This window comes from Taeniopygia guttata, chromosome 1, assembly GCF_048771995.1.
Source record: "Taeniopygia guttata chromosome 1, bTaeGut7.mat, whole genome shotgun sequence".
In the NCBI taxonomy this organism is placed as follows: Eukaryota; Metazoa; Chordata; class Aves; order Passeriformes; family Estrildidae; genus Taeniopygia; species Taeniopygia guttata.
The window spans coordinates 45671634-45697544 of record NC_133024.1 but is presented as its reverse complement, the minus strand read 5'-3'; positions in this window follow the sequence as shown (position 1 = coordinate 45697544).

The following is a 25911-nucleotide window of genomic DNA, read 5'->3' as shown; positions in this document are numbered from 1 at the left end:
GCCTTCTGTCTCTTATACACGAGTATATTATTCCACCTATATTCACCCTTTTTCAAAACCGTGTCTCTTCCATTTGAATTTTATGCACACACAGAAGTAATTTCATACATGTTTTATTTGCTTTGCCTTTCTTTGAAACTATTTACTGAATGAAATTGGATAAGTGGAGCAATCACAATCTAATCTTTGCTTGCTTTATATTAACTAGCTTATATAGGCTACAATCAGTCAATGAAGAAATATATGGTGGATAATATTTTTGGTTATTAGTTACAGAGGAGTTCAAGAAAATAAATTAATCCAAATGCCCTTGCTTTTTGTTCAGTCCAAGTCAATGCACTGTATAGGGCCTATTTTTTCGTAGCACCACAGTGGTGAAGTAGTAATATCTTAAGTATTCATGTGTCTAAGTGCTCAAAAGGGACTTTCCCTCATATTTACAATACATTATTAACCCTTTTCATAACACAAAATGAAACGACATAAATTTTTCACTATAAGCTTTAAATAAAACATTATTTTAATGTCTTTTCATACTTGATTTTAATTTCAGTAAAACCAATATATCTCTATATACCAATATATCTCCAGTATATCTCTCTATACCAAATACCATATAAAATATGACTGTTATTGTAAATTCATTGTATAGCTGCCCTTAAGTAGAATTTTTTGAGTTGTTAATATTGGTTCACCCACTATAAAGATCCTGAATGAAGAAAAGTCCAGGTACCAGAACTAGTGAGTGTATTTTATAAGTTAACATTTAGACTATTTATTTATGGGTTAGTGTTATTGTAATTAATTTTTTATACTTCAGGTTTGGAAAAAAACTGTCGACAAATTAATGAGGGCATGTACAGAAATCTAAAAGCTGTAAACTGGACTGGGTAGAATCAGTTTGCTGCAGTTACGGCTCAAAATAGATTGATTCTGGAGAAAACTGGCATCAAGCTCTCAGACAGATTTCCCTTATACATTAGACAGAAATCTAAATCAAGAAATCTAAGCAATACTGAATATTGCAAAACCTAACTTTCTGGTTCCTGTCCCACAACCACATCCATATTTAAAATTAGGTGCATGAGCTGCTTTTATAATGTCAAGTGGGAACTAGATACCTCAGAAGCAGATCCAAAACAATCAGCGTACTAGAAAAACAGTTTCAATCCACAGGCTGCAGACACCAGCATTAAACTAGAGGTTGCCTAACATCTATAAAACATGCTTTCATACAAACTATGTCTTTATAATTTTGTATTTTGCCATCCACAGTATCTAGTGTCTAGATCTTTACCTGCATTATGACATGTAAATTCACTCTATGTATGAAATCAGAAGTAAATGTACTGCTCAGTTTTTAAATAATGAGAAAAACACACATAGACCTTAGATAATTTTTTGCAGAAAATGGTACATCACTATAAGAAGTCTTGAAGTATTTATGAACAGAAAATAGGGATATTAAATAAGAACACATTACCTTCTACTGTGTTGTTATTCTATTTGAATACACATTGCTAAATATCCAGTTTGGAAATGAAGCAGAAAGGTTTATAGAACTCTATATCATTTTTCTGGCCTGATATTCCTGACAGAAATGTAGGAAATGAAATGTCATTTCATTCTGTGCATGCAAGGTACTTTAGGACCCTGGACCCCTGATTGATTATATTCTTTGGGGATCTTTATTTTCTTATTAATTTTTCCATTAGCAACTCAGCAGCTTTTGGAGAAACTTTCTTGTGTTATTTCTGCATTGGTTGCTGCTTTACATGAAAAATATCCTCTTTTCTGTAACCACCTTATCCAGTTGTGTTAGGCAATGTTCAGCAAGCTGTATTTCATTTCTTTTTGCTTTATGTTGTGCCATATTTTGCTCAGACTTCATTCTACTGTTACATATCTAATATCTGTTTATTCAATAACCTTGGCATTATCAGTCCTTGTGCCTCAGACACCCATAAAGTGAGTTCAAAGAATTATTTGAGTTACAATCTTGTGTTTCAAGGCATAATACTAGGGTCTGTTTCTTTAAAAATAGCTCCAATACAACTCCCTTGGCTTATTTGATGCTAAGGAATCTGGAAGATGCAATCTGTGAGGGTAAACTGTTAGAGATGCTTGGTGGAGATCAAGAAAAAAAAGAAAGCTACTGCTTTGAATGGAAAAGAGACCAAATAGTGGGCAAGCGGAAAAGCTGACAGCTGACTGCAAAGCAAAGCAGCTAGAAACTTTCTGAAGGGGTGAGATCCTTGTTGATATGTTTCCTTTCCATTTTTCAGGTGTTTAGATGAGAAAATTACTAGGAATTGTGCCCCAGGCAATAGAGCAGTTAGGAAAACTGGGAGCACGCTGAGTGTGCAACCTGCAACTACAAAAATCTTAAAAACCATGGAGATCTGGAAAGGTCTTACTGAGTGAGGTGTTTTTGGGAAAATCTTTGACATCTGAGTATGTAGAACACTCAGAATTCTTCACAGAAATACAAAATATGTTTGAACATTTATCTCAGGGCACAATCCATCACGAGAAAACACCAATCCTGTGGAGGTGCTACTGAGAAGGACCAATGCACGATACTAGACATAAGAAAGACTAGGATGGTCTTTTGAATTTTAACCAAGGTTTTCTTTTCACTGAAAGTTTTTACATAAAAAAAAAAATGACTGGAAAGTAAAATCCACCTGAAAGATGTATGTGAAATCACTGAAACAGGCCATGATTAAAGACGATGTATTTAAAATAAATGTTATGTGAGGATACAGTTCACTATATGATGTCCACATGCCTTAGATAGATGTGTCAGTGTTTGTCAGCAGTTTGATGTCACTTGGCCCATATTGTGGATACTATGGGATTAGGAGGATTGTTTTATAAAATAAACAAAAATTATATGCATCTAACATTCTATTTCAAAGCCTTGAGAATTTTCAAACTCTTAATGTATTTCTTAAACTTCTAGGCAGAAGAGATGAAGTCAGTAAAGAGCTATTTCTCTTACATGCAGACAGAATTTCTGGAGAGCAAAAAAAAAATTTCAAAAAATGCCACCCAAGCCAAAGCCAGCAAAAGCAGGGCTATGGACCAAAGCTTGCTACTTTGATCCCCATGGAAAACTTGCAAAACAGTAGAGAAAGCCTCCCAAAGCCTCTGGAAAGAAGACAGGACTAAGTGAAATGCCACTGAGAGGAGAAAAAATAATAAAAAAAAACCTCAAACAAAATAGGAAAATGCAATGAGCACAAGATAATGGTCTGGGAGCAAATGAGGTACAATGGAAAGGGGCAAAAGATGCCAAAACAAATCTCAAAGATGCTGCAAAATCACGAGAAAAATCAAGGAGGAAGAGAGGACACTGAGAACATGACAGATGTGAAATGGCCTCGAGAGCGAAAAAAAAAAATTTCAAAAACTGCTGCCCAAGCCAAAGCCAGCAAAAGGCATGGCATGCCAGCAAGTTCAGGGCAATGGACCAAAGCTTTCCACTTTGATCCCCACTGAAGTCTTGCAAAACAATATAGAAAGGCTCCCAAAGGCTCTGTAAAGGAGATATGATCAAGTGAAATGCCAATTAGGAATAAAAAAGGGAAATAGGGAAATGAAGTGAGCACAAGAAAATGGTCTGGGAGCAAATGAGGTGCAGTGGGAAGGAGCAAAAAATGCCAAAACAAGGCTCAGAAGTGCTGCAAAACCAGGGAAAAAATCAAGGAAGGAGAGGGGATCCTGAGGGCAAGACAGAAAACTACGCTACAATTTAGCCCAGAAGAGAAAGGCATACTGCTTTGCTCAGTTTCTGTGGCTAGGCATTACTTACATATGATAGAGGCATGGTTAAGGGCAGACTGCATCTGAGGGAGTTGCATGCCAAAATTAATAAATCTTAGACTTCTACTGAGTTTAGGTATCTTTTGGAAATAAAACCTTTTCACTTTTGGCTTTTAAGCCTTTTTCATTACAGGAACTGAATCTGGCTCACTTTAATTGTGTTCTTTAGAAAGATACTGATATACTTGAATTCAGAATGTGTTTGGCAAAATTCCTCACTGCATAACTTTAAGGAAACCTTGCTGTCATGAGATAAAAGTGATGCTGAGTAGTTGTTTTGAGAAGTAGAAAAGTAAGAGTTAAATAATCTTTATTTAACTTTAAATTAAATAATCTTTTCTTTCTCTGGGTGGGGCTTATAATGAGATTTTTCCTTAGGAAACTTTATTCAGACCCCAGAATCCTGCAGTTTCTTTATTGTATATCATGAAATATATTACCTGGCATTTTTATTGCCCTTAAATCACAAGTTTGGAATTGCTAGATCTAGGTGGAAGGCATGGCCCAAGGTAAGAAGAAGCACATTTAAGTATTCCCAGCCCTGAGACAGACAAACCAGAAACCCAAGAAATACTTTCTATAGAAACTTGATTTGTATTGAGTAGAGCTTTATGACAAAACTTGAAAGTAATTATTTTGATTTAGTGCACACAGAGAAATTGTATTTTTGTTAGACTGGCAGTTTAGGACTGCTGTTGCTGCACAAACATTGAAATTAAAAAGTGCTTATTTTTTGCTTAATACATTAAAAGTGGTGATAGATACTGTATTTTGAACAACATATAATATGCAGAAAAAGTTGGTTGAGAAGCAATGGCAGCTCATCTTTCACTTATCAGTGAAAATATGTAGTCTACATCGGCTGAATGCAAACTTTTTAAATGTTCAGATTCTTCAAATTTTTCTCTTTTTACACAACATTTTCTGACTAGAAAATCACAAAGTAATTTTTAAACTTGCCTTTCAGCACAGTCATAGTGATATAATGGTTTACTAAATCCCATCGCAGAGCAGAGATAACAATGTGCTTCTCTCTGTGCACATTCCTCACCTCATGAACTGAGTTCTGCTTCCCTGTTCATTCAGGCAAAAGCTATTTGACATCTTGGCTCAGAATAAGACTGCAAGAAAAAAGACATAGGAGAAGCTGTTAAGAAGCTGTTTTTCTTCCCATGTGTAGAAAAAGTAGCTGAGTGGAAGTTAAGAGACCTGCTTCCTGGAAATGTTTTTGTCTTCTTTTATACTTCTGTAATTTTATATTTAAATATCATGCTCCTTCTATGTTAGAAAGACAGATGTGCGTACTTCTGTTCACCTTCACCTGAAAATATATCTGCCTTCTGAAACATATGCCCTGTTTTAATTCCATCAATATATAGCAAATATCTTTTCAGCTATGTCACAGGCTGTCTAGCCAGCTATATAACTGCATGCTATAATGTCTGTTCCACAAGAACAGGTTAAATTTTTCTTCTCTTTTTTTTTTTTTTTTTATTTCCTCTTATTTTTACACTGGATGACACCTACTGAAATTTTATGCTGAAAAAAAAGATATAGACTTGCAGTAAATAAGCAAAAACACAGTTTTCTGGGTCTTTTGACCTCCATAAACATGAGATGCGTTACAGCTGAAGCCTGTAAAAGTCATCATAAGTTTTGTAATAAATGCAGTACAAGTGTGCAGCCTGCAGGCAATTCATATGAAGGTGAATTGGTGTCAGAAAATGATTGCATAAAGGGGATTGAATCTCTAGTTATTGAAATAGATTCAGCCACTGGTGAATGGCTAGTCCAAAATAATACAAGGATAAGAAATGTGCATATGGGATGGAAAAGAGATGAGGATTGAATGAGAAACAAAGATAAAAATGAAAAAATTACCTAACTTTGTAATTCATTAAAAAAGCTACATTTTTTGCTTTGATCAGTCTCTTCTCTTTCCTTATTCTACCCTCATTCCAGTCAGTGAATAAAAGAATACTTACACTCATGATAAAAAGTGCATGTGAACATGTCCTGACAAATGGAGTCACAGTGAATGATAAGATATGTCAAGTTTCTTGGAAGAATATAAACTTTGGATGTTGACATTTTCTCCTGGTTGTTGTCACTTCATTTAGAAACTTACAGCTGTGCTTACCCCACTGGTTTAGGGCCCATCAGGATAACGTGAGTATATAATTTTCAACTATAAAATGATGTTAATTTCCAGTTCTACAGTTTTCCAACTTTTCTTCATCTCTTACTACCTTTTCAAATTATTTAATTACTGGAAAGCTTCTAAAGCTATTTTTAAATAATGAATATATTTAAAGAATTTAAATTAAATTGAGTAATTAAAAAAAAATTCTTCCTCCATTTGACCTCCATTCAAATACCAGAAGCTACGGCTTTAACTGTGGTAAGCCTGCAAGATACATCAAGAGACTTTTGCTTACATGCTCAGCTGTGATTGCTTGTGGTAATTTGCTTTGTTTGCTAACTTTCTGTTAGCTTTATCAGCTAAAACACTATTTGCACATGAAAGTTTTTCCCAATTACAAAGGTTTCCTGGGAAACACAGAGAGCTAGAAAATAAAATTATGCATTAGCAGCCAATGTATGAACCAGGGAATCAATAGGCCATCAGAGAGATGCAAGCAAAAAGGAAATTGTTGGAGCTCATAAGGATGTTTCTCTCTAGAATTTATTCCTCACTCCCATGCAAATTAATTTCAATTTAATGACCCTCAGAGATGCTGGAAGACTCCTCTGTTTGATGAGCTTGTCCTTTGAGAAACATTATGGAAAAAAATGAGAGAAACAGCTACCCTGAAGTCATTCAGCATTTGAAAAGGTTGGCATAGACTTGCTAAGTCCCACTTGTTTGAATGAAGCTACAACTTTTCTCCTAGTCCTGTAGAAGAGTGAGAAAATAGGACAGGAGAAGCAAAATAAACCCTCATAGGATTTCTTCATTTGAGTGGTGCACAGTTTCTTTAACATTTTGTGAAAGTCTTTTCTGTATGCCAGTTATGGACAAAATGAGACAGTTAGATTATTGCAAAATAATTATTTCAAAATTACATTAAAGCTATTATTTATTCATAACTTACACACTGAGTCTAAGAGTTAGACATATTTATAAAATTATTATAAAAATATCATATGTGCTTAACTTCAAGTAAATGTTTTAAACTTCAAGTAAAGTATAAAGAGACAGTTGTTGTACAATTAAGAATTTTTTTGGTTTTTATGTATGTCCTTTTGGAAAAAAAACATAAAAAGAAACAGTCTTGATTTCTTCCTTAAATTTCCAACAGATCCAACAGGAACAGAAAAGACTTTAATTTTTACCAGAGACCTCTGGGAATTTTAGTTCTGGGCACAGGAAATACTCTTCATAGTTTGGTTAATATGTCTGTCATTTCCAGTCACAGAAATTATATCTAGAATTAACCTTGAGAGTCATATAACTGATTCCTTTACTTTTAAATTAATTCTGTCCAAACTGTTCTCACCAAATATTTGTCACATCTGTTCTTAAGAACCTCCTGTAATAGAAATGTGCTTTTTTTTTTTTTTTTTTCCTATGGACACCAAGAATAAATTACTGCCTTGGCAAAAACAACCCTTATTCGTACAAAGATGTGATCTTAGTCTTCTACAGACTAAACAGTGCTCATACCTACAGTCATTCTTTGTCGGTCAAATTTCTCGTACTTCTGCACCTTTTTGTTACATACTCTCTGGTTATGACCAAAGCAGAACTCTTTTTTTTTCTTTCAGTCTTACAAGCAACACTCCTGTTTATAGATCTCAGTACTTGTCCCCTCTTCTGCTGCACTTTGACAGCTGATTTATGTTCAAAACTGTCAAAGACACATGGAAGAACCCTATCAAAACTGACTGTCATTATGATGGTAAACCTCTGATATAGTCCGTGTGTACAGTTTTCTAGCAAGTTTTGCTCCTACTCTGTCTCTTCTTTTTGCCTTGTGCCATGTGTCCTAAATGTTATTAGGTCATATGAGCCAATGTTAAAGTTAGAAAAAGAGAATAAGTTATACTCCTTGAAACCTGTTTTTTGCTTTTCCAAACTGCATTGCTCCTAAGTGATTTTTTCTTAACACTATATCTTTGATTTTTCCCGAAGGCTATAGGTAGATTGGTTTATGATTTTCCAGTCAATTCTGGGAATTAAGATTGGACTACATGACTGGGAAGCTTCTTCCCTCTTTCTGTCTCTGTCTTTTTCTCTGTGTGTCTCTGTCTTTCTGTTCTTCCTCTTCTGCTTTGAAAATCCAACTGTCCTTCAAGAGTTCTCAAAGTTAATAGTGAATATTTGACATTCTTTTAAAAAATGCTTACTCCATCCAGGAAAATTTCATTATATTTAGGAGTTAGAAGTGATCCAGTTATTACTGTGTGAACAGCAGTGTTAAAAATGGTGTTTTTTAACTACAACTAATTTGAATATTTTGCACAACTTTTGGATAATCTTGAATCTTAGCTGTAGCTGGGAACTAAGGTGAGATTTTGCAACCTCGAAAAGCTTTCATTCTGCATTGAGCACATGAGAGGCATGGGAAACTTGAGGTTGCTGGATTCACAATGCAGTGGGAGCCAGCAGTGGGAATGTTTGAGAGGAATGGTACTGATCATCAGCCAGCTTGCCTCTGGGGTGCAGTTTCACAATTAGCTTCAGTCCTTTTAAATCACACTGATACAGCAAGAGATACTCCTATGTGTCTTTTGGGAGCAAGGGCAAGAAATGTTGAATGCAGCCCTCTCTCCTTCTCCCTTCCTATTAGGTGCTGGTAAGACTGAAAGCTGTGTGCTATCACACCTGTATATATCAGTGCTCCTCAGCAGTGTGAGGATGGTTGATGTACTCACTTCCACAGAAGACTTTGTGAAGATTAAATACTTGTTACTTTACAGTGACTCAGTAAGAAGTTAAATTCTTGGGCTTCTGCTGTTGAAAGTTATTTTTCAATAAAGAGTCCCTAATATTTCATGCACAGCTTTCAAAATAGTTCTGCTAAGTTTACATTTATTTGAATAAGTTGTATCAAATACTCAAATGCCATTTCCAATATTTAGGTAAGTTTAGTTGGAAGCACAGATTCAGAAATATGTCAGGTGTTCATTAATCAAGACAAAAATGGATAGTGGGACACTACAGTTCAGCTTAGGAGAAGGGATGATGAGAATTTTTTCACCGCTGGATTTTAAGTTCTGCTGTCTGCTGTACTGTTTGCAAGGTAAGTCCACTAGATGGCATGCTGTACTTCAAAATAGACAAGTTTTACACTGTTTATATAACAACATTTTAATGACTTTTATGATGAATACCCTACATTTAAAGATTTAGAACAGCAGAAAAAAAGATAGACACACGTACTATAACCAGCCATTAATTAATGGTGTAGAAACCATGGTGCTGTCGCTATTGCTTAAATTTCCAGAGATACACAGGTGCAGAATGATTTTAACTGTACCACTTTAGTACTGAGGAAGTATCACTGCACTTAGGAAGGGAGGAATTATACTAATCCAGTGATGCATTAATTCCAAAAATTTCTTAGTAGAATTCGTACCCTGGCCAGCTTAGACATCATTAGTTTATCATTAAGTAGAAATTGCATTTAAAAAAAACTGCAAATATGAAATCCTTCTAATCAAGCTACATTGAGCATGCTTTCATTACTACATTTCTGAACTCCTCAAATTATGTAAAAATATTTTTTTATGATACAGAATTAATAGCTACTAAATTGTTTTTTAAGCTGTTAGTTAAATTGAGATAAAACCTTGCTTTTAGTACATCTAAATTCAAAAATTTGTTTTCTTATAACTGTGAAACCAGCATTACTATCTTTAAGAGTTTGCCATTTAAATAATGTAATTATAACATTGCTGTAAAATTTCAAAGATCATTCCGGAGTTGTTACTCTGCAGTCAGGTTCAGTATGTGTTACAGGTAACAGCCAGATAATGGAAGCCCTCATTTGAACAGGAGCACTCATACTGAGAGGATTCTTCAGCACAGCAGGGGAGTAACTGAATAAATTATAACACAGAGTGCGAAGGGCAAGGCAAACTGAAATTCTTGAGAGGAAAGTGCAACAACCCAAGAAGAAAGAAAAAGGAAGGGAAGAAAATCTAAAGGATATAAGAAGTGAAAAAGGAGGCTATAGGAAACTTGAAAGGAAGATGCCTAAGGAATGAAAAATTAAAATTTAATTTACAAGCCAAAAAGGCATCTTTCATAAACAACTTACTTTGAGATGAAGCTATATCTTCTTCAAGATTCCTCATTACTTAGAAGGTCATCCCAGAGTGGGAGTTTATAATTAATCTTGACATTCTTGGAAGCCACACCTTTACTTTTCCATTTCCTTCTTTGTTATTATGGTACTACATGTAACGTCAATATATTTTAGTTCAATTTTACTCATATAAAAGCTGAATTCAAGGGAAATACAAAATCTATAACACACGATGTCTTCTCTGTTCAGAGGACATTATTTAAATGAGACTGTTTTAAACAGTATCTTTAAAAAAAATCAACAAACCACACCCCTCCCTGTCCACCTCCAAAAAATACCCCACCACTCAACACACAGGTTTTTTTTTTCTGCAATATAGTTGGTATTCTGCAAAGACAAAATCTGGCCTTGAAAATGCAACCAAAACTTGTGGCTCGTTTGTTCGAGTTTGAAGGTGAGAATTATATTATTCTGATTCTATACCAGATCTAGATGAAATTAATTAGACTTTAAAATAATTGGTAAATCTATAGAAGTCACCCTTAAGCTTGTATGATAAAAATATAGGTTCAGAATGATACTCAAATAGACTGGTTGAAACATGAACTATTGATACTGCATATGCTTTAGAGACATAGAACTGTTTTTCTTTTGATCATATCTTCTGCCATTTATGATTTATATTTAGTCGAAATATCTTGTTTTGAAATACAGAGCCCCCACTTCTTTCTGCACAGCCAGGTAGCTATTCAGGTACAGGTATTCCTGAACATGAGTTTTAATTTTACCATAAATAACACCACAATATCTTGGTTTTTGTGATACTTGTATTTTGCTGGAGGTGCTGCTGCAGCTCCCATTTCCTAGGACCAGCTAGAAGTGAAGCTGAGTGCACCTTCCCAATAGGCACACATGGAAACACACTTAGATTCACAGAATCATAGAATATCCTAAGTTGGAAGAGACCCACATGGATCATCAAAGTCCAATCCTTGACCCTGTACAGGACACCCCAAGAGTCACACCACATAGAATACATATATATATATATATATATTCACACTCCTGACCACAAGGATCAGCACAGACAGAAGACATGGTGCGCACACAAACATGAATGTCCTTCAGGAATGACACCAGCGTCCTCTTTGCCTCTCTGGCTGACCCTGGCAAAGGCCAGTAAGTAGCCCCAGACAATCAGCCTACTCTGTAGCTGTCCTTTGGACACTCAGCCTTCCAGCTACCTCATACACAGATATGTTCATACACACAGACAAGAGTGCAAAAATGTTTCTCAGCTGACTCCACCAGATCTCACTGGCTCTGCAGAGCAGTCAAAAAATACACATAGAGTCCAATGAGGAAACGGTACAGTGGAAGAGTGCAGGGACCAGGTGCAAGGCACAGCTGTAATTACAAGCACGCTGTTCAGCATTTGTCAGCATCTGTCAGCATGACTGACCCCACTTACTGTAGTAATCCTCTATTTTCCTATGCCTACTTCTCTCCAAACCACCTTCATCTCTCCCTTTTCGTTCTTTGGTTCTTCCTCTAACACTCCGTATTAATTCTAGTGAAATTCAAAAATGCTGCTTCCTTGCACCCCAATATTAACCCTGTAACACTAGGCACTAATACCACTAATTCTGCAAAACCATCTGGAGAGCCACTCTGCTGTCTCATAGTGATAAGTCTTCTTCCCAGACCATGAGGTTGAGGCTCTCCTGGAACATCTGGGAGCAGAGCTAGGGCAGCGACTTGCCTCTTCAATTACAATATTGCTATTTTTCTTCTGTGATTCTTGTTTTTTGTGGATTCTTCCTGAACATTTAATCACATAATCTAACAGTTTCAAAAAGGTGTTTCTTTCAAGGAAGTAAGAAAAAATATATTAAGAATCTTTAGAACCAAACATCCTGTTTTCAGCACATATGGAATAGTTTGCACTGAATGTGCTTATGGGGGAAAAACCCATTAAACTACATATTTTAAAATCTGTCTGCTTTTCTATTGAAGTCTCTTGAAATCTGTATTCATTCAGCATTCCAGCCAGAATGGATTTTTATTGCAAAAACTGACTACTGTCTCTTTCAACTATTTCCTAGGTAATAAAATTGCCTACATTCAATTGATAGCAGTGGATTCTAATTTAACCATTTAAGAGTAAAGCTGCATTTTCTTTAGACTGCTTTATGGAGACCAGTATACTTAGCAAGCACCATCTTTTTATATGCACCACAGTCTCCAGAGTATTTTAGGCTTTATGAGATCAGCAGACCTTAAATGTTCACCATCTCCTAGAATTTTATTACACTGAGTCCATTTCCTAAGATGATTTCTCCATTTGCTTCTGATCCTGTTGTTCATTGAACAGTAAGGAAATAGTCTTATTGCACCTTGAAGGGCTCAAGTGCTCCTTTAGTGATTGCAGAATGGATATCCTTGGTTGAATTGCCAAGGAAATTGAAACTGCACTGGTCAATAGGTCTTTTTCTTAAACCAAGGGCTTTCCTGCTCCTCTGGAATTGCATTTCACCTTGATCATGGCACTTTGTGTATCTTTCCTCTGAACATGCTCTATATGCTTCTATATTTCATGATTACTGTTTTCCTGATTAGGATTTTCTGCTGTTGTTTCTTAAACTCTGTTCTTCCTCCTGAATATGTGTACTCTAAGATTATAAACTTCAACAGTATATATACACACTGTATATAGAAATTGCCTTTTGTCAGATAGTATAGTTATACTGAATGCTTTAACCTTTTTAAATATCCATGATGTCAAATGCTTCCTAGTTATTTATCTCAATACCATTTTGACAATAAAAAAAAAGAGTTACACAAATTAAAATAAAATTCATTTTACAAGGTCCTAGTCCTATTCTTCAAAGACAGAAAAATTATGAACATAGGAAGTAATTTCCAGGACACTGGACACGTTTTTCTGTCTCATTCTTTTGAAAAAAAATTGTGAAGTCAATGAGCAGAAATTTCTTTGGTAAAAATTTGGAAATAAATATGTCAATTATGAAAAATACCTAGATAAATTTTAAAGCTGTACTTGAGTTTCTCAAAATTTGGATATTTTTAGGGATAAATCTAGAATATTCACTTTCTTTGAAAGGGAAAATGAAAGAAGGTAGATGCAACTTCACAGATCACAGTATTTAAAGAGTGCTCTAGCAAACTGAAATTATCTACCCATGGTTAAAGTTGAGTTTTGACTTTCTAAACAATGTGTTCCATGACTGACATTTTTATTTTGTCAGAAAAAGCTGTCTCATGTTTCTTCAAAATACAGAAGAAACTTTCACTGTACAAATGACATGTACTTTGCAGACCTTCAAGGGCATCCAACTCTCTTCATATGTTCCACTGGGATTTTATGATGCTCATTCTCTCAGATCAACATTTTGGCATAACAGATATCCAAGTTCAGTAGATTGGATCATAGCTGGCACTGGCATTTTACAGTCTTGAAACTCTGTCCTTTCTCCAGTATTTTAATAAGTATACCTTCTAAAAGCTTCAGGAAAGCGTGTGGATTCCTTACCTCCTATGCAAATTAGTACTTTTAAATTGAAATAGGACAATTTGAATAAACATGGTGTGGTTCAGTAAGTTAATTTGTAAGTAATCAACTTTCTCTAATTGAGTTATTTGTACAATATTCTTACCTTTTTTTTTTGTATAGGATTATTTCAATGCTTGAAAATATTCTGAATTGAAAGACAAGGCTGATTTTGATCTTTTTTTTCCCACAGAGCTTTTGCTTAGCCTCTCACCTATTAAGGACATTTTGGCTTTCTCAGAATCATTGGAGATCTCCTAGTCCAGTATGCCTGTTCAGACCAAGATTAACTAGTACAGATTGTTTGGCATCTGCTTCTGATTACCTTCAAGGATGAATGCTCCATTTCTCTGAGCAGCCTTTTCCATCATTTCACCATCACAAGAGTAAAAATATTTTTTTACATTTAAGTAGAATTTATGTACTTTGCCTCTTTTTTATGTCCCATCAGGTCCCATGAAGTTGTGTATGCAAACCCAGAACACAACTTTGTGAGATCATTATCTACCTAGAGCAAATTTCTCTAATTTTGTCATAAAATTTTACCAACTGGCATCTTGCACCTTACTCAACAAATAATAGAAGAGCCAAACTGATAAAAAAACCCCAGGGATCAATATGCTCCTCATGGGTGCTGTCTGTCACTACTTGCTGAACTTTTAAGAAAATGCCTTTCTCCTTGATGAGGAAAAATCTGGTCAGGCCTTATGCATGTATAGCTGTGTACAGCATCAATTTTGTGCAAAAGATAAGTGTTCTCATGTTTATCACTTCTGTCCCACATATGTTCTGAAGGTGTCATACTGCTCAGTGAGATACTTCATTGTTATTTAATACTGCTGCTGCTTTGCCATCTGAAGCTGCCACAGTCCACAGAGACAGTCTATGAAAAATATGACTATCCCACAGTGTCTTTCTTGGCTTTTTACAGGATAAGGCATGGATAGGTTGGCTTGCAGAGACAATTCTAGAGGACTATACCAAAAGCAACATATCTTCATATTTTTTTCTGCATATGAAATACATAACTTTGCTTACTGTCTGTATGTCTTTTGGGAAAATGATAGTTGAAATGGTCCCAAAGCGTGACAGGGAGTGCCATCATTTGACAGCATGGAGAATGAGTGATATCCTAGATATATCTACCTGCCTTTCCTAAACCCATGTTAGCTGGCCCTGATCACCTGGGTGTCCTGTGTCTGATGGATCTCAAGATGACTTACTCTATGACCTCTCCTGATATAAGAGGTGAGGCTGACAGGCCTGTAGCTCCCCAGATACTTCTTCCTCCCTTCTTGTAGACAGACATCACATTTTATAACTTCCAGTCAACTGAGTCCAGCCCAGTCAGCCACGACTGTTGGTAAATGATGCAAAGTGGCTCAGTGAGCATTTCAGCCAGCAGCCATATAGAATTGTGTGAGTGGAGGTTAACCCCATAGACTTGTGTGTCTAAAGAGTGTAGCAGGTTTCAAATAATTCCCACTTGGACTGTGGGAGCTTCACTCAGCTCCCAGTTCCTGTCTTTCTCAGATTTTCTCTGTTCCAGAGAATAACTGGTCTGTTAAAATCCAGAGGCTAAGAAAGTATTACATCAGTCTTTTTCTCATCTTTTGGCAATATGTTTCCTTCCACATCCAGTAAAGGACTGAGACGCTTCAGAGAAAGCCTGGAATATCTTGTAGTTCTGCTGTAATGGTGCTAACACACCACAGTATTTCTACATTTTGATTTGGAGACTGGTTACAGTAGAAACACAGACATCTCCAACTAGTGGCATTTTTTTCTTGATGAATATGGGTCATATTAAGCCAGACAAGATATGTAAGGCTATGAAAATATTGTGTTTCTAACAGATGGCCTTATTAGCTGTCCTTTTGTGATGAATTGTCATTAATCAATGATAAATAAAATTATCCATACTACTTTTGGGAAAAAATCCTGGAAGTTAACTATTGCTAGAAACATTACTAGGCTCCATCTGACAAAGACCCAGTTAGGATGCTTTAAAACAAGCAAGATGCTATAAAAACCAAAACCCAAGGCTGACCTTATTAAACACTGTGAGTGAAAAAAGTTGTTCAGTCTTATTCAGCATGAGGCCTTTTGTTAATCCATGCATGCATCATTTGCTGGTTTTTAATTTTTTGGGTTTGGGGGTGGATAGAAGGAAGTATCTTTAAATTAACGTAGATATACCCTAAGGAGCTACATCACACTAGACATGGATATTTTTTCAGCTCAATCTCTTTTTCCTATCCCAAATGATGTTCTAGTAACATTTACTGTCTAGTGGGATCTTTAAAAAAAGACATAAACCCAACAAACTAAAGCAAAACAAACCCATGTGGCTTAAGTTAAATCTTTTACAGAGTAAATATGTTTTAGCTTCAGAGCAACACTTCTCATCTAATACCTTTAGATTTTTCTGGTGCATAAAATTGCAAGATAAATATATGAAAGTTCCAATCTCCTTTTTATTCTCAGTATTCAGTTGCTTAGCTTTCAATTTCCAGACTGGTTTAGAAATATTCTTAGAAATTTGTGTGTTTATGCACAAGTAGAATTAGATTCCTTTCAGATAGAGATTCTTAAATGTGCATCTGGGACCAGATTCCTTTCTTTGGTTTAGTCATGGCAGTGTAAAAGGATAAAATAAATTTATCCTGATTATAATATACAAGCCTGCATGACTGCACAATATGTATGTAAGGAAGAGCTCTGTGCAATATGCACAAACATATTAGATTGATTTTCAGAGTTTATTACACCCAATGTGGTATTTCAGTAATACCAAACACTGAATGGTTACGGACACAGGAGATTTAATTAGTGTGAATGTTCTTTTTAGCTGACAGGATATAACAAATCATGAATATTCAAACAGTGCTTAAAAAGTTTTATTATCCCTTCAAAATAATTTTATTTCTTCTGAAATTGCTTCAGAACTTTACAGTACCCTTCCATAAAATGCCATCAAGTTTTTATGCTTTTGGGTAAGAAATATGTCTTTTTTAAAATCTCTTTTTAATAAAGTGGCTAAGTTTCCAATTTTATTCTATTCTGTCCACATGGAATTCAAAGTAAAATTATAGTTAAAACAGGGACAAAAAGTATATAAGACTGAAGAAAGCATGGGAATGAAGGAACAGGATTTAGTACAACACAACAATTGTCTGTACCATATAATCAAGAGATTTTGTTTGTGTAGAGAATAATTAGAATAATTAGTGTTGTATCATGGATTAGCACTTGAAACCTAAATGATGAAATTGTACATAAATATTTTCATTCTTCTTATTTTTACTAATATTTTTTAGTGCTATGCCAGATGAAATCATTACTAAATTACCTAAATTACTTCTTTTAAAGTAAATTATAATTTTAAAGTAATTATAATTTCCTAGCAGGCAAGGAATTCCTGTGTTCAGCAGACCATTTGGAATGGCCTGTGTGAGCTAAAATGCTTCTTTTTGCATTTTTTTCCCCTTCAGCAGATGCCATTACTCATCAAAAATCACAGAAGATTTTATTTGATTATTCATTTCATTCTACAGTATGCTTCAGACTATATGGATTCCTCCTGCAAGCTGGTTATAATTAAATGAAATACATTGAAAGTAATAGAAGTCAAGCATCTAGAAAGTTTTGAAAATATAGTATATATTTGTAAATAACCTTGCCCTAACAATGTGACCTTCAATTGCTTTGGAATTATATATATATATAAAAAATGATTAGTTGAAGAAATTAGTACAACATGGCTAAATAGCTTTCCTATTTCTCAGTACATTTTGTGTGGAAATTCAAAAATTTGCCTCAAATTATTTGAGCCTAAATGAAAATTCAGAAACATGTAAAATTCATATGTAATGCAGGCAAGACATGCTTTTAAAAGTGTTGAAACTTTTAATTTAAAGCAAATGGTCATGGTGAAGGAAAAGAACTAAAGAAAAACCTGATAATGTGTAAGATATTTGGAATAGGTATCTTCGTAAGTATACTGATATGGTTGTGAGCCAGGTAATTTATCTGAAGTTTCAAATGACCAATTCAATTTGGAAAGAATGCATTGAGATTGATGGTAATCACAGATTTTCTTGTCACACAATGTGGTGTTCTATTTTATTGGGATTTGTTGTTTTTGGTTTTGGTTTTTTGGTTTTTTTTTGGTTAGTTGGTTGGTCTTTTTTTATTTCACTCAGGACCGATATTTCTTAGGAAAGATAGAGAATTTGTGAAAGAGTGATAAAGTTCATAGCATATTCCGAATATCATCTTACATGAATAAAAACACTAACTAAAAAGAAAGGCTCTGATTATGCAATTGGTCCTTTAATGGTTCCTAGAACAGATACTTTGAGAGACATAAGTGCAAGGCCCCAGATTTCACTTAATGAGTCTCTTAAAAGGTCTTAAGATTCTTTTATGTACCCTAAGTCAAAAGCATTGAATATATCAACAGGATATTTCTCAAGAGGTCAAAACAAAAAATTTTACTAGTAAATGTCAGAAAATCAGGGAACTATGGAAAAGTTTCAAGAACTTTAGTCAATATAAACCATTTCACAAAGCATTAATGTAGAAAATTCTAAGCCCATTTGATTTAGCAAACTCCAACCTATCTGATATTAAGATACCCAAACTTTAAAAGAAGGAATTAGATGAAGAAAGATAAAAAGAGAGAAAAGAACAAATGGAGCTACCACCCCTCCATTGGTGTTCTAGCTCATATAAAATCCAAGAAGTAGTGTCAAGACATGCTTATCTCGTGCTCTGCCTTAAGTACACATTGGTTTTCCTGGGCCTCTCCCCCAGGTGGGATTTCTGATCTGGTGGCCACTTAGGACCTGGGATAGCAGCTCCAGGGGAACTTGTGGAGCATTGCTTCCAGTGCACCAGGGAATTGTGGCTACTGTGGGGCTGGAATTACAGGGCCAAGGGGGCAGGGTGTGCCTAGCAGGGCATTGTCTCACCAGAGCAAGATTTGCTCCTTTCTCCCACACACATGCTCCTGAAATGTTTCAAGCTAGCAGCTGTTTCAGTCTCTCACAATACAACAGAAAAATGCCTGTCTAGGAAATTTGTTCATGGGATCAAGGACCAAAGTTAGCAGAAATTCAGGCATACAGGAAAACAAGTCAAATTACCTGGATAGGCTGCTGATCACGTTCACTTTTGATTACGGGTGTATCCATTTCTTTGTTTGGATGTGTAAACATAATATGTTGGTTTGGTTGAAGAGAGTATTAACTTTGGTGACACTACCATAAGACTACAGCTTATAAAATGCAGCAAAGATTTCCAAAGGATTTCTTCAGTGTATTGGAAAGAGCTGTGACTCTTCCCAGAAAGGGAAACTCTGAGTGCATGCAAATATTTTGGACTTGTTCTTAATGGTAGCTACAGTGGGGCTACAGAGGTGACTTCTGTGAGAAGCTGCCAGAAGTTTGTTTATATGATGGTGTAAAGGCCCCCTGGCTTCAAAACAGAGAGGCTAACCCTGCCCTTATCTTGAGTCATGAACCTTTTGCTATATTTTGTCTCCTCTAATTGAGGAAGTCAGGGTTAATGCACCTCAACTTGATATATATTAAAATAGCTGTTAAAATTCGATCTGAAAAAGTTAATTTAGTAGATTCTCTGTGTTCCCACTGTTGACTTTTGCAAGTATAAAAAGTTCACATATAGCTTTGTTTTAGAATATTTTCTGTAATGAGAAGAAAATGGACTTTGAGATGGGATATTAACTGAATCACATAATATTTTCTTTAGTAGATGTAAATGCCAGGAAACCTATAATCTTGAAATGCATTTGTATTTTCCTATTTTCTTTATTATCTAGGGACTAATTTATTTTTGTTCTATTTCTATTGTAGTCCTATTTCCCTTGTGTTGTTACTTATTTATTATTTAACACAACTATGCACAGTCTGATGCTGAAAAGACTTGCTCTTAAAACGTGTTTTTACTCATAATGGTGCATCCAAGTACAGGGAAAAGTGTTCTAGAATTTTCAATTTGTTATTTTTTTGAAAAAGCATCCATATGGAACCAACTGAAATTTAGCTTCTATTTTCAGAAAGCAAAACTGTTAATTTTATGTCCACTTTGACAATATCTTCTTTTTATTTCATGGATGTTTTCTTTCCTTTAAAGAATTTTTTTATCTCTGTTACCATTTGAAATTCCTCAATGAATTTTCCTTTTCACTTTACCTGCATGGAAATTTAGGCTTAATTCTGTTTTACCTGAAAAAAATTTGGGGTGAAGCTTTTACTTGAAGGGCAAACTGAAAACTGAGAGGTATTAGAGACAAAAGGATTTTGAAAATCATGAACAGCAGCAGAAATACTTGATCCATCTCTACCTCTTCACTAGGATTTTCCCTTCCTATATTTCTTTTCTCTCAGTAACAATGTCATTTCACAGAATTTGGATATCCTAGTAATAGAGTGTCACAAAATATTGGGGAAAAGAATGAAAAATAGGGAAGGGAATAAGTCAGAACTTCATACAATGCAAATCAATATGATGCAATCCATTTCAATATTAGTCTGTTGTCTTAAGAAATTACTTCAGCACACACACCCATCACCTGGAGAAAAACATCCATTAACCAGTCTCAAAGGATGAAAATGGATGAAATGACAAATATAGGATTCTTTGTTCATAAGAATACTTTTGCACTGTGACCTTAGATAAGAATATTAGAACAGTAATATCTTTAATGTTGAATAATTAAGCTCTAATTACAATAAGAAATCACCCTCCTGAAGCACTATATAACCTTCAGAAAAATGACTGTGTTGCTTTGAGATTAATATTTTATATGTGGCAGTTTATGAAAAACTAAAGTTAAACACATGAATTTGTTTCAGTGAGAGAGAGCAGATTATTGAATCAAGAAAAAATATGTTTTAAAATTATACATTATTAAATAATTTTAAAAATACATAAATTTTCAGGGATTATCTCTGAGAATTCAAAAAATCCTAAAGTCTGTAAAAGATCTGAAGTTAAAAAGTTCACCTGCAAACCTACAGTGAAATATACAATTGAAAAAGAATGTTAGACAAATATTGCCAAAATATTTGCCATGTTTTCTACGGAGAGTAATTTATATGTATTCCAGTGTTTAACTAGGACATGTTTAAACTTCTGAAAACACTGTACAGAAATGCTCAGTCTCCCTTAAATTCATTAATTCTTGTCAATGTCAAGTATTTTCAGCAATCTTCACTTCCACTTTGCAGCTGTCTCTCAAGTATTTCAGATTTCTTCTCCATGGATTATGGCTGTTGTGTTTCTTTGATTTGCCTGTCTTTATCTTCTGGGCTTTTCTCCTTAGCATTTCTTTTTTCAGATTTCCAAGACTGAACATGACTTGAGACATGACCTAAAAGCAAAGCAAGCCAAAACTCCCCCTTCACCTGTCTAACAAAACATTTACTTTCATTAAGCCCAGCAAGCATAAGCTTCCTCCTACTTTTCCTAACAGGTTTGTTTGGTTTTGTGTAGATGATTGTTTCTTCCTAGCTACAATACCCTATGCTCTCCTTGAATTTGAATCCTACTTTTATTTTTGTCTCAATGCACATATCTTTTACTGTGTTTGCCTATGTACTTACAAGTCCAAAGATGTTTAAAAGTCCAATACCCAAATGCACAACATATAGACATCTTTGAGAGTTCATCCATAAGTGAACTTCTGTCTCCAAAATGAGTAATTCATGCCTTTACTCTTATATATGAGGATTTTATAGAATACTAAAATTTCATCTCTTGGTACTGTTCAGCTGTCATTACATTCCAGTCAGAAAACCAGGAAATTCTCATCATAGTATTAATATTCAGGAGTCTGAATATAGGATAAGCACACGTTTCTGAAAGCACGTCATTCTGACAGACAATGATGCTAATATTCCTAAAAATTAACTTTAGGAACTTAGCCTTACACATCCTTTTGATTGCCTTCCATAAATCAGTTTGAATATCTCAGATGTTGGGTCATGCACTTCCCTCATACCTGAGAAGCATAGTTCTGAAAAGGTATACTTCTTATTCTCATTCTATTAAGACGGTTGATGAAAAGAGTTTTTCAGTTATGAGAAGTGCCTGCTCCACCTGCAGAATATTCTATTCACATACCCTAACCTTCAGCCATCCTCCCAAGAAAACTGCTTTTCTCGTCTGCAGAAGTTCTATTTACAGTCTGTCAATTTACCATGACTTTGGATTTTATCAACAGCTAGAGGCTCCACAGACCTTTCCCTTTCCCAGAATTTCCTCAGGAAGGCAACTCTCACACCAACCTTGTCTTGTTTTGCTCATCTGCAATGGGTTGTACATCACAGATCTCACAAGTTCATACCAGTACATAGGTAAAGGCCTAGGTTTTTATTACCTACTCCTTATCTGTGGAATTGAAAGGATAACAACTCCATGGAGATTATTTTCTCCTATAGATATGTTCCCAACTCTGCAGTTTTCCTTCTAAAGTCCCAGTTCCTACAGTTGATCTTTCCAAATATCTTCAATGGATCCTTTTTTTTTTTTTAAACTGCTAACTTTCAAATTCTTTTTGCCTAGCTGATCCCTGACAGTATGGAGCTTTTCTGGAATATTTTTAAACACCTCTAACAGAACAAGAAGCAAGAAGTAAGAAATTTAGTCGTCTGCTTTTACCTATTTTCCAGTAGCCAGATGGATGATGGTGTGTGAAGGCACAGCATGTGGCTGCCTGAGGGCATCAGAGGTTCCCTAGGGGACATCAGAGCAGGGACTGGCAGCCAGGACCTGTTTCACTGACCCAGCTAGGGAAAAGGGCAGCTGGGGAAAACTGGGAGAGGCCCAGACCTGGACATTGGAGATTTCTCTGGGTCATAGGGCAAGGCTGAGGGCATTACCCTGTAGGTAAGGGCCTGGTTCTGACACAGCAGAGGCTGGAACTTGGGCCAGTCCCAGCAGTACAGCTCCATTTGGGAGGAAAAGGAGGCAGACCCTGCCAAGTCCACCTTCTTCAGAACAATTTTCCCCATGATCTGTGCTCTTTTCTAGATGGACCTGAGCCCAGGCCAGCAAATGCCCAGAAATGAGGAGATGTGCACAAGGTCATTGCAGTAGCTTTTAAATCCTCAAAACTTTACTCAAATGTCAAAATTTAGACATCTATGTCTATGCTACATTTCTATGTTCCCACCATCATCAATGGTGAGATGATCCAATCAGCCAGGGAAACCTGGAGATGAGAATCAGCTCTTAACTGTAACAGCACTTTCTGGTGCTAAAGGTATCTGAAATATTCACACAAGTCTGACAGATACAAATTCACACAAAACTGGGAGTCAGGTGAGCTAACTCTTTTGTATGAGCAGCTGAAGACTAGGAATAATATAATTATTTAAATGTTCCAAGTTGGTTGCACGTGCCTCTGTTTAGGTAGTTCAGTTATAGAACTAGTAGTAGTAGTAGTAGTAGTAGTAGTTCAGTTATAGAACATACTAATAAGTAGTATGGAAAACTGTACAGATGTCCAAATACAAGAATAAATCAAAGTTAGCTAAGTAAATAACATCTGCTGAGGCTTGGAGACCTACGCTTGTATACTGCATTTTAGGAATCTTGAGCTGAAACCTATCTCAGCAGCACGAATAAATGTTCTAATTGATTGTTTTCTGATTTTATAATTCTACTCTCATCTGATTATACATAACTGTTTTCCAAGTTTACCTTTTATTACACATTCATACAGTAAAGTGTTATGTAAAATGACATTAGATTAAAAAAAACGTGGCTTTATTAGTACCAAATTAACAAAGTAGAAAATATTTTTTAAACCATATAAGGATGATGGAAGTTTCTTAAGAAAATTCTATGCAGACTGTTAGGCTGAATTTGTTCCTAGTGGACTTATCACATTTCAAGCTGGAGACGGTTTTGGGTTTTTTTTGTTTGTTTGGTTGGTTGGTTTTTTGTTTTGTTTTGTTTGGGTTTTGTTTTTTTTCTTTACTTTATATCAATTTTGAAACCAGGACAAATAAAGAAGGAGCTAGGGAAAAATGCTCCAAAATTATTTAGAGCAATTAAGAGTGATGACTGACTATATAAGATAATGTACAGTAACAATTCCCAGTGGTTGTTTCTTCATTAATTAAACTTTAAGCATGGCCTTGAACATATTTTTTCAAAATAGATGATATAAGAAGGTTGATATTTAACAGCAGAAGTCTACCTGCCTAGTGTATTAAAGAGTCTTTTGTACTCAGGCACATGTCCATGATTATAAACAAGTCTAGTTTTTTGGGGTTTTTTTTGAATGAGTGACAGCAAATTTTTTATTTAAAAATAGGAGTAAATTTCTAAAGAAGTAATTTGTTTCTGTGTTTTTCAAAGCATTTTGTAATAGAGTCAGAAAATTGCATAAATGATAATCAATTATCAATGCTTAGTATTTCACTGCAGGAATATCATGAGGTAAATAATTGGTTGTTTTATGTTTTTTCTTTCTTTGCAGTGATAAATTTAATTGAAAACACATTTAATATTAACTATTCTAGTTAATAAAATGTGCTAAGGAGAAAACTGTCTAATAGATTTTCTCTTCTTGCCTGTATCAAGCATGTAAAAATTCAAAGACTAGAGGTGACTGATACAGTTTGTTTTCCATACAGAAAGAAAAAATAAATGCTTCTACCTATGGGCTTTTTTTCACCTGTAAATTCTGGGGAAAAAACGGTTTTCTATAAGTAAGTGTATACATTATATGCTTAATCTTTATTATTACCTGGCTAGTAATTAAAAATATTACACATTGTGCACATGAAATGTTTTTATTAAATAAAACCTCAAATTTGTGAAAGACTAGATAGCAAGCTGTAGATATTACTTAGTAGAAATTATTTCTAAGTATTCTTTGTCTTTATACCTTAAATATCCTCATCACTTATCCTATGCATATTCACAGACCAGGATATACGCTATATGAATTGTGAAATAAAATTCTTTAATTACTCAAGATTTTCTCCTTTCACGAACTAAATGAAATCCAGCCAAATTCTCCAGTTCCATTTGAAAAACATAATTGATAGTAAATGAATATTCATACTGATTACTATAAATAACACTATTCTTTTCTTAAAGTAAAATATCAGGCACTGTATGTAGTCAATATGCTATATAACTTTCCTCCATAATAATAATCAATGAGTGGTGGAAGGGTCATCTGATCTCCTAATATGATGGGAGATTTATTAAAGGCATTACTATAGAACGAGATAATGAACTGGAATTGGGTTTTGCCTCATACAAAGCTATAGATAAGCCAGGAACAAGTTTTTTAAAAAAAGTGCAAAAACCCTTTTACCCTTTGAACAATGTAAAAGACTGCTTTTCAGAACCAAAAATATTTTACAGTGTATGGTGGTGAATAATTAATGCAATACATGGATTCAATTTTATGTATAAAGCTGATATAGCTGAAGTCACCCCTGAGGACTTCTACATATCACTGGAAATTGCACCACTTTTCATGGGTACCTGATGTGAATTACAGATTGAGCAGCTCCCTGATGCACTATAAGCCAGCAGAGAAGTGTAGGAAGAGGTTGCATTGCTTCTCTAATTCTGTTTGCTCTGATTTTTATTAACTCTTTCTTTACCTCTTCCTTCTGAAATTATTCTCCAAACTTGGGAGATTTGTTGAGGTTTAAAATTGTTCATGTTTAATGAAATGTTATCAATTACTGAATTTTAGCTATTTTACAGTTTCCCCTGTAGTGTGCAGGGAGTAAAATGGCTCAACAAGGCTTGTATCCAGAGTAGAGCTCACAGCCTTACAAAATGAGGTAAAGAAAATGGTCTGATTTCAAATGTGTGTGTTCATGCGTGCTATATGTACCTGCACATATTCTCTCTCGACTCTTAAAGAATAATACCAAAACTTTTAATATTATTCACATCTATTCTAAGTAGTATTTTACAATAATGTTACTTAATAATTTGGAACTTTATAGAATTTCTCCTAGCTGATTAAGAATGATTTACAAAACTAATTATACTATATTATTACAGAACAGAGAAAATAATGTTACTTAATAGTTTGGAACTTTATAGAATTTCTCCTAGCTGATGAAGAATGATTTACAAAACTAATTATACTATATTATTATAAAACAGACTACTAACTTTTATGTAAATGAAAATAAATGCCAGTAATATTTGTACTTACTGGCAACACTTGTGTAGAGGGTTGCTATG